This window comes from Engystomops pustulosus, chromosome 4, assembly GCF_040894005.1.
Source record: "Engystomops pustulosus chromosome 4, aEngPut4.maternal, whole genome shotgun sequence".
NCBI lineage: Eukaryota > Metazoa > Chordata > Amphibia > Anura > Leptodactylidae > Engystomops > Engystomops pustulosus.
The window spans coordinates 118,663,106-118,680,746 of record NC_092414.1 but is presented as its reverse complement, the minus strand read 5'-3'; the positions used below and the strand labels follow the sequence as shown (position 1 = coordinate 118,680,746).

The window sequence follows — 17,641 nt, the reverse complement described above, 5'->3', positions numbered from 1 at the left end:
CTTGAAAATCATAAGACATTGAAAGCATGTACAAATCATTTTCTAATTAATGTATTACTTTCACTGTTTAGTCCATCAATTTAACACATGTAGAGGCACAAAGGTCTCTTTATGAAGTGGTAGAGACTAATCATAAAAATATGTGTACAGACAGTCCCTGTGTTACAGACAGGAAATCTCTTTGTAAGTCACAGCTGGTATATTTTATAATTGCAACTCCAGAAAAGAACATTTTTGTCCATGTGATAATTGGATTTTAACAATTATTTGTTTCCATTGGAACAGGGATTATCAATAAAACTTCTTTACAAACATCTTGCAGCTGATCATTGCAGCCTGAAGCAAGCAAACAGCTACACCAAAGGTCGCACTGGGCAAAAAGTAACTAAGCGTCTATAACTAGGAGTTGACTGTAAGTCACATGTCCTTTAAGGGGTTGTCCACTTCCATCAAATAATTAAATATATGGGGATAAAACATTTATTTAATTCTTAAAGGTTGGACTTGATGGACTTGTGTCTTTTTCCAGCCTTATATACTATGATACTAATTGATATGGTTTGTGTAAGGAAAAGCTTTACAATTTTCTAATATATTTTCTGTATCAATTCTTATAGTTTTCTAGATCTCTGCTTGCTGTCCTGCTATAGAAATCTTCTATGTTTACTTCCTGTGGATCGAAGTCTGTGCATGGTCAGATTTCTGTCCACAGGAAGTAAATAGAGATCTAGAAACCCATGAGGAATTGATACAGAAAGTATATTGGAAAATGTTTTAACTTTTCCTTACACCCATCGATTATTTGCTGAAAGTGGATATCCCCTTTAAGTTGGGGACCACCTGTACAGACTAAATATATACATGTAAAAAGACGTAAATATTATTTATATATATATAATATATATATATATAATAAATTATTCTTAGATTAGCAAAAACGCAAATAGGTCAGATGGATAATTAAGAAATAGTAACAGGTGGTATATAGTACACAGCAGATGCTCCTGAACAAAGTTATTTTCTAAGGTAGTGGGTAGGAAACACATGTATAGTGAACAAAGAGTATATAAGAGCATATTCAGATGGACTGAAGTGTTTTTTAAATGGTGTTAAATTAGATTAAAAATAATTCCAATGAGAGCAAGCGGATGTATAATTTAATGCAAAGATCCAAAACATTGCACATTACACTGAATGTGCAGCTGGTTGGGAATGTGTTTAGGCATATGTTTTATTAGAATTAAAGAGAATGAAAAGTCACAATTATTAAAGAAAGCAGCTTATTTTGGGCTTATTTTATACCTCCAGAGAAGTGCAGTTTTATGCTGAAAACAAATGTGACTATTTATTAACACTATGAATATGTGTGACAAATTAAGGTCTTTGACATTTGGATTTTGGAGATAAATCAGGCGCAACACTTGAAAATGTGTGGCGACCTTTGCAAGGAGTGTGTCTCGGGCTCTAAAAATCCACCAATGTGGCACAAAGTTGAAAAAAGGAAAATAAAAAAAATTGAAAAATGGCCCCACTTTACTTTGAATGGAAAAATCTTCTGTCTTTGTATAGTTTCTCTTGATGCGTTTGAATTGACTAAAAGGTATATTTGTCAGCTAGCCTATTTCATATACCATATATACTTGAGTATAAGCCTAGTTTTTCAGCACAAATGTGCTGAAAACCCAAACTCGGCTTATATTATAAAAAAATATTTCAAAACTCCCCTTTCTGGCTTCCCCCGCTGCTGGCTATATACTGGGGCAGGGGGTTGCCTATATACTGGGGGATATGGTCTAGCAGACTATATATTGGGGAGGCTATGACCAATGCATTTCCACCCTTGGCTTATTCTCGAGTCAATATGTTTTCCCAGGTTTTTGTGGTAAAATTAGGGGCCTCGGCTTATACTTGGGTCGGCTTATACTCGAGTACTTGTGCCTCTAATTGTCCATACTGGCTCTCTGTGGTTTTATGCATTACTCTGCTGTGACTCTGCCTTTGTCCTGTACCTCAACTGCTCCCTTTCTTCACCATCTTGGTTTTCATCAAGTTTATTTGACCTTGCCTTGTTATCTGTCTTCTAGGGAAGGGACTGCTGCTTAGTTGTAACTTGCAGCCTGGTAATAAGTAGGGACAAAGCTTGTGGGGCGGTCATGGCTCACATTTCTTCCCTTTAGGTTGTTAAAGATGCCTTCTTTGAAAAATCAATTGGGACATATAATTAATCACAATTTCTGTATAGAGCTCCAGAATATGTTAATTCAATATAAATGAGAAAACTCATAATAGAATGTTTATTTTTATAAGTAAAAAGATCTCAAATTCTTTACAGATTTTTTTACAAGCATGATGTTAAATATCTGCAGCCACCAATAAGGGAACTTTGCTGAAGTATATCTACTGTGGTCATTCGTTATGGGAATGCCAACTTTTGGAGTGGATGTTGATTAAATCTTGAAGATTTGTTGTTGTTGTCACTGCTCAGCTGAGCAGCTCCACATACGTATGCCTTATGCCTGAACTGTCGTGTGCTGTAGTCCTTGTGGTTGTGAGACCGAGTGCCCAAACTGCAAACCAAAGCTGACGTTTCTGTCGCAAGGTGCCAAAACAGCAATTTAGCCCAATAGTGCCACAATACCACTATACAAGAGACAAATAACACTTTGACATCATGAGGCCACCATTACAACCACATAAATAGCATAATTCTGGTTATAAAGACCACTATAGAAAAGCCAACATTACCAATAATAACACTATACTAGAAGCTAATATAGTGATGAATACTGTATTACTGCCTGCGGCTGTAGCTCCATGTATGGCTGTGTACTGCGGCTGTAGCTCCATGTATGGCTGTGTACTGCGGCTGTAGCTCCATGTATGGCTGTGTACTGCGGCTGTAGCTCCGTGTATGGCTGTGTACTGCGGCTGTAGCTCCGTGTATGGCTGTGTACTGCAGCTGTCGCTCTTTAAGTAAAAGTTTTATTTTCTCTGAAAATAACATACACAACACAGGAGAAATGTTGCAGCATTGTGAGTTTAGGGGTAATACCCAGTCCCTCCAGTAGCCAGTATAGAGACAGGGCCTCACCCCCACCCCACTATAGAGACAGGGCCCCCCACCTCAGTATAGACACAGGGCCTCACCCCCCACTCCAGGATAGAATAGGGCCTCAACCCCCACCCCAGGATAGAAATAAGGCCTCAACCCCCACCCCAAGATAGAAATAGGGCCTCATCCCCCACCCCAGGATAGAGATACGGCCTCACCCCCCACCCTAGGATAGAAATAGGGCCTCATCCCCCACCCCAGGATAGACACAGGGCCTCACCCCCCACCCCAGGATAGAAATAGGGCAGTGGGTGGGGTTATGGAGGGGTGGAGCTTAGTGCATACTTATCATATAATTATGACATTTATAATGAGAATGTGATTCAACTTACCATAGGTTCAGAATGAGTGGGAGCACCAGGCTTGTTTCCCTGAATCAGTGGGAGCACTGGGCTTGTTTTCCTGCAACAAGATGGTCCCATCTAGGGGTGATGGGAGACAGTGAAACCCGAAGTGTTTCCTTATGTCCAGTCTACTCCGTAATCTCGTTTTTGCTGTTGTCATGGCAGAAAACCCAGTGTCACAAAGATAGGTTGTTGGAAAAGGAAGCAGAGTTTTCAGTGCTTTGGTGGCAATCCCAGGATATTAAGCCTGGACTTTAATCCAGAATGTTGGGAGATTTGAAGTCTCAAACATACTTTTAAGGCTACCATCATTTGCAATCTCAAGCAGTTGGTCTTCTTCAAGCACGGACAAGGTCGATTCACCTGGCTTGTTCACAAATGGGTTGCAAATCCATTTCTTCCTAGTTTGTGGGTCTTTTGTGGTCGGAAAATAGCGCTTAAACTCTTCTGAAAGCTGAGACAGGTGATCATGTACCAGCTGGGAGAATGAAGGCTCAGGCTCGGTCTCTTCCAAAATTCCTGCTAATGTTTGAAACATGTCAAATATCCCTGTTCTCACTCGCAGTCCCCACACTTCCAGTTTGGCTTTAAATTTAGCAACTTTATCTGCCAACTTGAAGGCAGTTGTCATTCTCCCCTGAAGTGACAGATTATGTTCGTTCAAAAAGTTGAATATGTCACATAAGTAAGCAAGTTTTGTGACCCATTCCTTACTACTGAAATGTGCTACAAGTGGCGATTCTTTTTCTAAAAGAAATCTATAAAGCGGGTCTCGTAACTCAAACTCTGGCCAGTGCTTTACCTTTAGAAAGCCATCTGACTTCTGTGTGTAGGAGAAGACGTTTGTGCTCCGCGTCCATCTCCTCACAGAGCTGCTCGAACAGACGTGAGTTAAGGGCATGTGCTTTTATGTGATTAATAACTTTAATCACATCTTGCAAAACGCTGTTAAGTTCAGGTGACATTTTTCGGCTTCCCAGCATTTCTCTATGGATGACACAACCTCTTTGATCCAGGTAGTTAAACCAGAAAGCCATCCAGTCATGGCAGCTGCTCCGTCTGTGCATATACCGACACAAAATGACCAGTTTAGGTTTCCTGATATGTAATCATCCAAAGACTTGAATAGTTCTGCACCTGTGGTGTTGGCTGGCAACAATAATACACATAACATATCCTCATGCACATCCTCTTGAAAAATATATCGCACATAAACAAGCATAATTGCCTTGTTGTCAACGGCAGTAGACTCGTCAACCTGGATTGCGTACCATGGTGACGCATTAATCCTTTCCAACAATTGTACCTCGATGTCTTCTGCTATTTCATTAATTCGTCCACGGACAGTGCTCGCTGAAAGAGGAACCTGTGCCACTTTTTTAACTGCAGCCTCTCCTAAAAGTTCCTGGCAAATGTTCTTAGCGGCAGGCAGGATCAACTCTTCACCTATAGTGAAGGGCTTCTTAGCCTTGGCAATGCGGTTAGCCACTAAGAATGATGCTCTCAGAGCAGACACATTTGTTGATGTGGTGGCCTTCAATAATTGCTTCTGTCCAGCGTGTTTGCATTTTTTTCTTTCAGAAAACTCCAAAGGTTTGTCCTTTGATACACGGTGCTTGGTCTGTAAGTGGCGAACCAGTTTTGAAGGCTTCATGGCCTCGTTGGATAGCCGGTCGCCACATATCAGACAGAGTGGGCTTGGGGCATGTGAATCGCCAGTTGCGATGAACCCATAATTTAAGTAGGACTCATTGTATTTTCTTTTAAATGCAGCTTTCTTTTTTTAGCAGTCATGGAGTCTTCATCTGTCTCATTGGGTCTTTCTTCCTTTTCAAAGAAGCTCTTCAGTGATGTTTGTTTTTTACTCATTTTACAAGGGTTAGAGGTGAAGGCGTAGTGGGCCCCTAACACAGAAAGATGGCTATTGCTACTGGAGACGGGCACTGATGATGATGACCACTACTGCTGCTACTGGACACAGCCACTGCTGCTATGAATTTTCACTGTTATTTGCTTTTTTCATATCTAGCTTACCATTAGCATCCAGAGCCCCTCCCCCTCCAACTCGCAGCTAGCAGGAGGGGAAGGAGCGCTGGACACACATGACCTGCTTGTCCCTGCTCCTGCCTGAGCACATTCTGTGAGTAGCAGCAGTGTACATTGAGTTTCAGTGTACAGCACTGCTACTAGCACTGCTATATGCACCAGACAGCACTGTATGGGGAGGATACTGGCGGGACCTCTGTGTACAGCGCTGCTAAGTAGCAGCATTGTACATTGAGCGTCAGTGTATACAGCGCTGCTGCTTAGCAGCGCTACACACTGAACACCGGTACCGGGAGCCGCGTCACTGAAGCCAGTCTGCTGCCCCAGCATGCCCCACATAACATGTTCTGCCGGGGGCGTGTGAGTAAGGAGAGCCTGCCGCCCCACCCCGTCTGGAACACACCATGCTGTGCAGGAGGACCGCGTCACTAAGACCCGCCCCGTGGCGTACAACAGGTACCATGCTGTGCTGTGGAGGGCTGCGTCACTAAGACGCCCGACGCCCCACTAAGTCACTAAGCCGCCCGACGCCCCACCCCGTCCTGCATAATGTTCTCTGCCAGGAGCTGCGAGCTGTCACGGCTATGGCAGAAAACATTATAAATCCACAGAGAGCTAGCTCTGACCAGGCGCAGGGCCGCGGAGCTAGCTGTCAGCGGTGCCGCGGACTGGCTGATAAACTCTAACGGCCCGGTCTTGGCCCGCGGACCGGCGGTTGGGGACCTCTGCTCTATCCTACACACTCATGTTTCCTCTTTCTCCAGCCTGCAGCCTATGATTTCCACATCCTCTAGCCTGTACACTCATGTTTCCTCTTTCTCCAGCCTGCAGCCTATGATTTCCACATCCTCCAGCCTGCACACTCATATTTCCTCATTCTCCAGCCTGCTCCAAGTGTATTGCCTTTTACACAGCTTGCTCTACCCTTTTAAGTCCAGCGACTACATGTATATTAGAAAACCAAACAATCTTGAACCACAAGGATACACATAAGTTTCAATGCTTTATCAATACTGCTGTCAGGAGATCCTACCAAACTGAACTAAGTCCTATCATATCTCCATAACTGAAAATAATTACGACTTTGTGAACGAAAACAAGTCTTAATTGCACAATTTATTCATAAATTATATGTTGGAAGGAGACTTACACCCTAGCGTCTATCGACGTCGAGAGTTTATACACTCGTATCCCGCAAGACTTAGGCGTACAATGTATCCACCAGCTTCTGGTTAACGCCAATAAGAGTCCTCAATTTGTTGACTTCATCTGCGAGGGCCTCCAGTTTGTGTTGTCTCATAATGCCTTTATGTTTGATGGTCGTTGGTTTGTCCAGAGAGTGGGCACAGCGATGGGCACCCCCGTTGCCTGCACTTTTGCTAACCTGTTTCTCGCTTTTTTTGAGAACCGCTGTGTCTACTCTCTGGACAACCCTTTCGCCTCAAACATTAGGGCCTTCCACCGTTACGTGGATGACGTATTCATTGTATGGGAGGGCACCCGTGCGGAGTTTTTTGATTTCGTTGAATACCTGAACACCCATAACCACATGAATATGAGATTTACTGCGGTTTATGGCGAGTAAACTCTCGAATTTTTGGACGTAAAGGTTTTTGAGAATCAGGGCGAACTGTGTACATCTGCCTTTAGAAAGGAAACAGCTACCAACTCTCTCCTTCATTTTGATAGCCACCATCCATTTCATACGAAAAAAGGTCTACCTTATGCTCAATTCCTTAGACTTAGACGCATCAATAGTAATGACACTCTATTCTTCCAACAAGCCAGAGAACTGGGGGAACGGTTAATGGCGAGGGGTTATCCTAATGAGATTGTGTTAGAGGCCTATACAAAAGTTACCAATATGTCCCAAAGAGAGTTGTTACACGTTGGCTCCAGAAGGAAAGGTATGTATATTACAGAGAATTGTAGATCCGATGACGCTAGTAAGAGGTTCACCTTCTCGTTCGAATTTAGTCCCTGTGAACTGGCCATACGCCAGGCTATATCTAGGAATTGGGGTATCCAGGGTCAGGATCCCCAACTCAAGGACATCACGAGTGTATGCCCATGTGTTGCCTTTAGACGGTGTCCTACAGTGCGCAGTATGCTGGTATGGAGCCGATTTTCTACACAAAACCAATCCTGGTTAGAAAGAAGCACTCCTATAGGCAACTTCAGATGTGGCTCATGCAGGTTTTGTGAGTATAACAGTCAGCTTAAAATTATTCAGTTGGGGGGTATTACGCATAGGGTCAAATCTTTTGTTTCTTGTAAATCCACGTATATAGTGTATATTATTTTTTGCCCATGCAAATGGTTCTACATTGGGAAAACTATACGAAAACTCTACGTGAGGTTCAGAGAACACTTCAAATTGATCGACACAGGGGATGGGTGCCCCCGCCTAATTAACCATGTTAGAGAACAGCATGGAGGAGACCCAAGGGTCTTACGGTTTGCAGGGTTGGAACAGATTAAAGTGGATCCCCTTGGTGGTGATAGGAAAAAACAGTTACTAAGGCAGGAAAGTAGACATATCATCCGGTTTGATGCCATAGGAGCCCTGGGTCTGAACAACAGAAATTATTTTAGCTGCTTCCTGTGAGTACCTCTGCCCTTTTAGGTTTATCAGTTAGCAGTCATGCCTTACCTACCTTATGGTCGGCGATGTCCCGAACTGGGCTCGCTATTTGCATTTAATAGCTGTTCCCCATGTTTAACTCCTGCAGCAAGTCCTAGTGTCAGCGCTGTACGCGGATGTTTTTAACGTTGTCATTATGTATTGATTTTAACTGTCACATTTATGTGTATGTTTTGCACTTGTTGTTGTTTTGCTGTTACCATGACGCCGTCGACCGGCCCAGACGCATATATTGTGCGCGGCGCCGGGGGATGATGTCATTTGGCTTGATGATGCGTTAGACTAGCGCGAAACGGCCCGTCGCCTGGCCCCGCTCTGTTCCTGTACGCACCTCAATAAAGGATATATTTCGCACTGTATTGGTGAGTGCCGCTACTTTCTACGTCTTACATTTGGACTGTCTTTGTTTCTGCTGAGCACCACCGTTATGCAGACCAGTGCAATATGGCTTAAGTACCCTGTCAAGATCCATGCCAGGTTTCACTGAAGGTACACAACACTGTGGTCGGCTGGTGCCAGACTACTGCCTTCTTCATTGATTTATTCATAAATTACATCACAAAATATTATCTGACTAAAAATACCCCATTAAAAAGGACCTAAAAACACAAAGCAAAACAACATGGACAGTGTGAACATATATGGAGAGGCAACACATAAAACAAGAAATTACATCATAGGTGCTGGTAAAAAGATTTTCAAAGTACTAAGGTTCCACACAACAGATAAGCGATGCGGTACAGCATATAAAAATCACTCAATGAGTAATATCAAAAGTCCAATCACGTACCCGTGCATCATCACAATATTGCTAACCTAATAAACATTATGGGACCAAATTAAATACCCACCAGTTGCCATGTTGCCTGACCTAGTCACACCGTCCGACACCCCACCTACATGTATATGTAGATTACACTGGTGTACCAACAGGACCTTAATAAAAATGATGATTATACTAAATCTTTATTTAGCGCAATCAAATTCCACTGTGCTTTCTAAATCATGGGCCCATATTTGACCAAAGTAAGCCAATAAAGCACAACTGTAATTTTTTTTTTCACAAATCAATAGCCCTTCTCACATAAAACATCTTTATTACTTATATCAAACAGTTTCTTTGCTATTCTCCTAAGTATAGCCCATTCCTGGAAACCGTCTTGTAAACAAATTAAACACAAAGACGGGGGTGTAGCACAGCCCAAGTATATGCGAGCCAATGCACAAGAAACAATATCAAACCAAACCAGAGAAAAAAGAAAACATCAAAAGGCTCATGGGATCATGCAAAAACATAAATCAAGTTTTATTAGTACATGACAGACAATTCACAACGCTTGTCATGCCTTCTCAGGCACATATCTAGTTAATTTTGCCAGCTGCTCCACCTGTTCATAAGTTGTTGTATTGCAGCCTCATTTATTCTGCCTCATGTTTACCTGCAGACTAAACTTTTCCTACTTAGGCTTCCTTAGTTTCCCATCATGCCTTTCTCTAGCCCGGCCCCATGCCTCTGCAGCAGCCATCTTGCTCCATAGAAGTAGCACATACTAATGTCTCTCTCTTGGACAGTTAGTTTATCTGTTGTTTTCCTCATCATAGAACAGTCGGTGAGTTATTATATAATTCATGTACCTTACAGAATGTGATGTACTGAGATATGCTATGTAGCTTGTACTGAATGCTGTTATTTTCTTGTAGTTTTACACTGATCCTATTAATAAAAGTTGGAAAGGACCCCCTGCGTCCAGCTAAATGCATTGATAGGAAAAGAGTTTAGCTGTCTGACAACTCGTTCACAGGGACGGATTGAGGGTGTCAGAACAACGCTGATTAAAAACATTTAAAACACATAATATACAGACCAAAACATCGTACAGTGACCAGGTGTTGGTACACTGTAATTGCGCCTTGTCAATCACTAAATAGTGATGTTAAGCCTAAGCATAACAATAAATGGAAAAAAGTACCAAACATGCTAAGTGCACAGAAAGTCTGTGTACGCTGAGGATTACCCACTCATGTGACAGTTCTAGGCCTAAAGGTGCTAGTCATATGGTAAATGTGACACAGTATCAAAGAGAGAATAAAAATATATAATCAAAGTGTTACCACCAATGAACCGGCATACAGTGGGAGGAGGTTAATCAAGACAGGGGCGATGGGCTCCACACGCGTTTCGTTGCCAAAAGGGCGACTTCCTCAGGGGTAAACAAATTAAGTGACTCACAGGTCAGGATGGGCTGCTGCTCCCTGCTCACAGAGAAGGGAAGAGGTAGCGGTCATGTGACTGTACCATCTGCTTGCATAGCAGAGCTTTATGTGTTCAGTGCTATAGATACAGATGTCTCCTACAAAGAAAAGTAATATACAAGATAAACCCTTTTTCCTATCAGTTCCTCCACTTATTACATGTTCCATGTTCCTCCATGTGATGAAAGCTATCAGGTTAGTCCATAGCTCCCAACCGTCCCGATTTTGACGGGACTTTCCCGTTTTTCGTACCCCTGCCCCGCGTCACGGGCAGCTATGATATTGTCACGGATTCTCCCCCCAGGTCCCGCTGTGTCCCGGCGCTGTGTCCGCATAGTAAATACTTTGAAAGTCTGAACTCACAGTACAGAATGGCTTCTACAGACATCGGGCAGGGAATCCTTTTCAGAGAAGTGTCGGGCTTAGCGCAGAGCAGGGACCACGTCATCAGCTTCAGATCTGTCCATATATGGTCACTAGGGTTCCCCAGAGCAGACATCGGGCAGGGAATCCTTTTCAGAGAAGTGTCGGCTTAGTGGAGAGAGCAGGGACCACGTCATCAGCTCAGATCACCATCTGTCCATATATGGTCTCCAGGTCTTCCCCAGACACAAGCTCTTTATATAATTAAATTACATAAAGTTTTGGCCAGGCTGAGATTCGAACCTGGGACCCTCTGCACCATAGACAAGAGCTTAACTAACTGAGCTATAAGCCCAGTGATACAGAGCTGAGGATTTCTGGTAAGTAAGACATGTTATCTGCCATTTACACTGTGACACAGACTAATGCACTGATATATAGAGAGGGATCTTCTCAGAGATTATTATTGTAATTATTGAGACTATTATTATTATTATTATTATAAATTTTATTATTATGGAGATGATTATTAATAATGGTAAAAATAATAATAATCATCTCAATAATAATAATAATAATAATAATAATAATAATAATAATAATAATAATAATAATAATAGTCTCAATAATTACAATAATCTGAGAAGATCCCTCCCTATATACCAAGGCAGTATATAGTCATAGTTCTTAGTTACCAAAATTCTCCACTTGTTAATCACAGAGGTTATAGCTCAGTTGGTTGAGGCGCTGTGTTATTATTGTACATGGACACTGCAGGTTCTGGGTTCAAATCCCAATGAGGATAATATTTTTATTTTTTTTTTTTTTAAATTATGATTTTTATTATTTTTAATATGGCTAAAATTTGGGGCGTGGCCAGGGAGTGATTGGGGGTGTGGCTTAGGGGGTTCGCCGCGGCACGCTACGCGTGCCGCCATTTTGTCCCTCTTTCCTTTTCCCAAATGTTGGGAGGTATGGGTTAGTCACTATATACATCCTGCATGTACACTATGCAGTGTTCAGTGGATTTCCCTGTAGGTATCTCACTGATTTTACTGCTTAATTACTTAATGAGATAACACAAGGTTTCATGGGAACTGTAGGCAGAGTCAGTGGAGTAACTAGGAGTGGCAGGCTTCGGCATGGGGCCCCCCTTCCCACTTGAAAATTATACATATTTGTATACTCACACATGCAAGTTACAATCTCACATTTGTACACTTATGCACACATGCCCATATAGAGCATATACACACACATACAGTGACATTTACAAACACACAGCATATATACACACATACAGTATATGCAGACGCCATACACTGTTTGCACATACAACATATACACATATACATATCACAGATGCAGCATATATCCATCACATATATGTTATATACATATTATGATGTACAAAGTGCAGCATAATTAGTGTGTCAGGTTGGATGCTGGGGTCCCCTGACACTGTGGGCCCCATAGCAGTTGCTATGGCTGCTACCACTGTAGTTACGCCCCTGGGCAGAGTAAATTGGACTCAGCTTCAGGGCAGATACTTTTATTTTTATGGCAGATACTGTTTCCACCCACTTCACCATTTTTTTTTGTCAAAACAGAAAGTGTCATAACTTTGAAAAGAAAAGGGTGAGTAACACAATATGGACATCGTTTTGTTTGTTTTCAAAGGGGGAACCACATATCACATTTGGCAAAATCATTAAAACTTTGGAGTACTGCTTTAAGGAGGAGAAAAGGGTCCACTATCCTTTTTCCAAAAAATAAGACACCCTCTGAAAATAAGACAGAGTACAACTTTTTTTTAAGTTGAAATATAGAAATATAAGGCCTCCCCTCCTGTTGCATTGCAGATGGGCTACAAGCAGTTACAGTACTTGGGCAAGAAGGGGTAATTTAAGGAAAGTGCTAAACATGAGAGAATGTTTCCAAGAGAAATGGAATCACAATAAATTCAGAGTTTGAAGAGTTATAAGGATGTTAGAGAAGTTGATTTTCTGTTCAACAATAAATGTGAATTCTTGTTCATGTCAGAATAAGACATCCTGAAAATAAGACCTAGTGCCTCTGTTTTAGCAAAAATTAATATAATACACTGTCTTTTTTCAGGAAAACACGGTAGTAAATTGAAGCACAAAGGCTTAATTTTCCCCAAAAAATCAAAGATAAATGTTATGAAAAGCAATGAATATCAATGGAAGTAAAAGTACAAACATTGACAAAAGGGCAAGACAATTTATTAATAGACTGTAGTAAATGTTAATGTACAATAATATCAATTTTATATTTATAAAATATTTTCTCATCCTATGATCATATTCTGTAACTTCCCAACATCCCTTTTTTCTCCTATTATTGTAAAAAACCTCTACAGCTCTGTTCCTTAACTCATCTAAAACCTGTATAAGGATATTCATTAAAACTGATTTAGTATATTGTTGTACAGTACCATGCTAGCAAAACATTTGACAGCCTACATATAAACATATAATAGAAAGGTAATTTGTGCCAGAATATCATGATGTTTTACCGACACTGACACTAAGGGCAAATTCACATGAATGCGTTCCAGCCATACCATAGCACAGCGGGAGCACAGGAGAGGAGGGGGTGAGTTCTGCTCGCCCCGCCCCTCTCTATTGAGATATATAGCGCACAGCACCATATTACGGGAAAAATAGGACATGTCCTATCTTTTCCCGGGCACGGAACGGTACGGTGCCGCAAGTGTGCCCATTGCCGCCCTTTGGAGGACGTATACACGGAGGCCGTATATAAGTCCCCCTACGGTCATGTGAATTCATGTGTATTGGTTGGTCAAGATACCTTTAACTTATCCTTTAATTTTAACATTTGAAAGAGTGAAAGATCAACAATAATAATCCCCCAACAAAACAATCAATGACGCTTCCTCTTGTTGTACACCATTTTGTCAGGATGCCCTATACAGCTTGTATTTCTTTTTACCTGTTGTATTAATTGATACAAATGTACATCAGCATTTATCAGATCACAATTACACAACTAAGAGTCCAAGGTTCAGCAATATATATCTTTTTTTTAAAAGTGTTTATTTTGGGGTTTTTTGTAACATTTGTAAGAACAACAGTAGTCCAACTTAATACAGAAATACAGTATCATACATACAATGCGGCATCAATATTTTGACAGGAGTGGCGTGCCTTGGCCTTATAAACGTAATTAGACACAAATATTGCTGCTAGATATGATATAATATAAATGGAATGCTACCGCAGCTAGAGATGAGCGAGCACTAAAATGCTCGGGTACTCGTTATTCGAGACGAACTTTTCCCGATGCTCGAGTGCTCGTCTCGAATAACGAGCCCCATTGATGTCAATGGGAGACTCGAGCATTTTTCAAGGGGACCAAGGCTCTGCACAGGGAAGCTTGGCCAAACACCTGGGAACCTCAGAAAAGGATGGAAACACCACGGAAATGGACAGGAAACAGCAGGGGCAGCATGCATGGATGCCTCTGAGGCTGCTTAATCGCACCATTATGCCAAAACTATGGGCAACAGCATGGCCATGACAGAGTGACAGAATGAAGCTAGATAGCATCTAAAACATCCAATAATTGACCCTAACACTATAGGGGACGGCATGCAGAGGCAGCAGCGGCAGGCTAGAGAGTGGCATGGCGACATACCCTAAATGGACTCAGGCTTCAAACCAATGGGTGGCAGAGAGGAACCAAAGGAGGTGAGCAAGAAGCGCTCAAATAATATCGGTACATGATAAAAGTTTGCCAGTATATTTTGTGGATTACACAGCAGGGTGGCGACAAAGTTAACATGGAAGCCATGAAAACAACCCAAAATTCTGCCTGACACAGCTCGTTTGATAAGGGGACCATGTATGGAGGCAGTGAACTAGTAGTAGATTAAAGGTGCTGCAGTTAAAACTATGTTAGTTGGATCTTGGCATGGAGCTGGCGCTCCGCTGCCAGGCGAGCTTTCGCCAATCCAAGCCCGTGTCTCTAGGCTACTCCCCAAACAGCACTTCTAAGAACCTTTTGTATAAGATCAAGTGTAGTAGCGTTCTTATAAGTTTAGGATATGGCGGGTGAGGGGAATGTAAACAGAAGCGCAAGAAGCGCTGAAATAATATTGGTACATGATAAAAGTTTGCCAGTATATTTTGTGGATAACACAGCTGGGTGGCGACAAAGTTAACAACTTTGATGTGGAATCCATGAAAACAACCCAAATTTCTGCCTGACACACCTCGTTTGATAAAGGGACGATGTATGGAGGCAGCTATATGGACGACTTTTGGAGGTAGCAATGGAAACAACGTGTGGAGGCTGCTATGGAGACAATTTAATTTGGATAGTGCCTGTATGTGGCAGTCCAAAAAAGTTTTCAAACCAGAGGAGCAGGTAGGTGGCCCTCCAGAAAAATGGAATAGATTGAGTGCCTGTATGTGGCAGTCCAAAAAAGTTTTCAAACCAGAGGAGCAGGTAGGTGGCCCTCCAGAAAAATGGAATAGATTGAGTGCCTGTATGTGGCAGTCCAAAAAAGTTTTCAAACCAGAGGAGCAGGTAGGTGGCCCTCCAGAAAAATGGAATAGATTGAGTGCCTGTATGTGGCAGTCCAAAAAAGTTTTCAAACCAGAGGAGCAGGTAGGTGGCCCTCCAGAAAAATGGAATAGATTGAGTGCCTGTATGTGGCAGTCCAAAAAAGTTTTCAAACCAGAGGAGCAGGTAGGTGGCCCTCCAGAAAAATGGAATAGATTGAGTGCCTGTATGTGGCAGTCCAAAAAAGTTTTCAAACCAGAGGAGCAGGTAGGTGGCCCTCCAGAAAAATGGAATAGATTGAGTGCCTGTATGTGGCAGTCCAAAAAAGTTTTCAAACCAGAGGAGCAGGTAGGTGGCCCTCCAGAAAAATGGAATAGATTGAGTGCCTGTATGTGGGAGTCCAAAAAAGTTTTCAAACCAGAGGAGCAGGTAGGTGGCCCTCCAGAAAAATGGAATAGATTGAGTGCCTGTATGTGGCAGTCCAAAAAGTTTTCAAACCAGAGGAGCAGGTAGGTGGCCCTCCAGAAAAATTGAATAGATTGAGTGCCTGTATGTGGCACTCCCAAAAATTGTTTAAAACAGAGGACCGGGTCGGTGGCCCTCCAGAAAAATTAAATGCATAAAGTACTATAGCTAGAGCCAGTGGGCCCTGTCAAAAAATAGCCAGTTTCCTCTGCTTTACTGTACAAAGAGGAGGAGAAGGAGGAAAATGAGGAGGAGGAGGAGTGGATAAATTATTCAGGTTGAGCTTCCTTCACCTGGTGGAGATTGGAAATTCTGAGAAATCCAGGCTTTATTCATCTTAATAAGCGTCAGCCTGTCAGCGCTGTCAGTCGACAGGCGTGTACGCTTATCGGTGATGATGCCACCAGCTGCACTGAAAACCCGCTCGGACAAGACGCTAGCGGCAGGGCAGGCAAGAACCTCCAAGGCGTACACCGCCAGTTCGTGCCACATGTCCAGCTTTGAAACCCAGTAGTTGTAGGGAGCTGTGTGATCATTTAGGACGATGGTATGGTCAGCTACGTACTCCCTCACCATCTTTCTGTAAAGATCAGCCCTACTCTGCCGAGACTGGGGACAGGTGACAGTGTCTTGCTGGGGTGACATAAAGCTGGCAAAAGCCTTGTAAAGCGTACCCTTGCCAGTGCTGGACAAGCTGCCTGCTCGCCTACTCTCCCTCGCTACTTGTCCCGCAGAACTACGCACTCTGCCGCTAGCGCTGTCAGAAGGGAAATACTGTTTCAGCTTGTGCACCAGGGCCTGCTGGTATTCATGCATTCTCACACTCCTTTCCTCTCCAGGGATGAGAGTGGAAAGATTTTGCTTGTACCGTGGGTCCAGGAGAGTGAACACCCAGTAATCGGTGCTGGAATAAATTCTTTGAACGCGAGGGTCACGGGATAGGCAGCCTAGCATGAAATCTGCCATATGCGCCAGAGTACCAACGCGTAAGAATTCACTCCCCTCACTGGCCTGACTGTCCATTTCCTCCCCCTCCAACTCCTCCAACTCCTCTTCTTCTGCCCATACACGCTGAACAGTGAAGGACTCAACAATGGTCCCCTCTTGTGTCTCGCCAACATTCTCCTCCTCTTCCTCCTCATCCTCCTCCACCTCCACCTCCTCCGATATGCGCTGAGAAACAGACCTAAGGGTGCTTTGGCTATCAACAAGGGAATCTTCTTCCACCGTCTCTTGTGACGAGCGCAAAGCTTCCGACTTCATGCTGATCAGAGATTTTTTCAACAGGCCAAGCAGCGGGATGGTGAGGCTGATGATGGCGGCATCGCCACTGACCATCTGTGTTGACTCCTCAAAGTTACTCAGCACCTGACAGATATCAGACATCCACGTCCACTCCTCATTGTAGACTTGAGGAAGCTGACTGACCTGACTACCAGTTCTGGTGGAAGTTGACATCTGGCAGTCTACAATCGCTCGGCGCTGCTGGTAAACTCTGGATAACATGGTCAGTGTTGAATTCCACCTCGTGGGCACGTCGCACAACAGTCGGTGAGCGGGCAGTTGGAGGCGGCGCTGCGCTGCCCTGAGAGTGGCAGCATCTGTGCTGGACTTCCTGAAATGTGCACAGATGCGGCGCACCTTCGTGAGCAAATCAGACAGATTGGGGTATGTCTTGAGGAAACGCTGAACTATCAGATTTAACACATGGGCCAGGCATGGCACATGTGTCAGTCTGCCGAGTTGCAGAGCCGCCACCAGGTTACGGCCGTTGTCACACACAACCATGCCTGGCTTCAGGTTCAGCGGTGCCAGCCACAGATCAGTCTGCGCCGTGATGCCCTGTAATAGTTCTTGGGCGGT

General features: G+C 43.1%; 1 protein-coding gene across 4 annotated transcripts in view; it reads right to left on the bottom strand.

Annotated features, from left to right (window-relative positions):
• RELN (reelin) overlaps positions 1-17,641 on the bottom strand; it is a 510,672-nt gene that overhangs the window by 308,389 nt on the left and 184,642 nt on the right. The window lies entirely within an intron of this gene.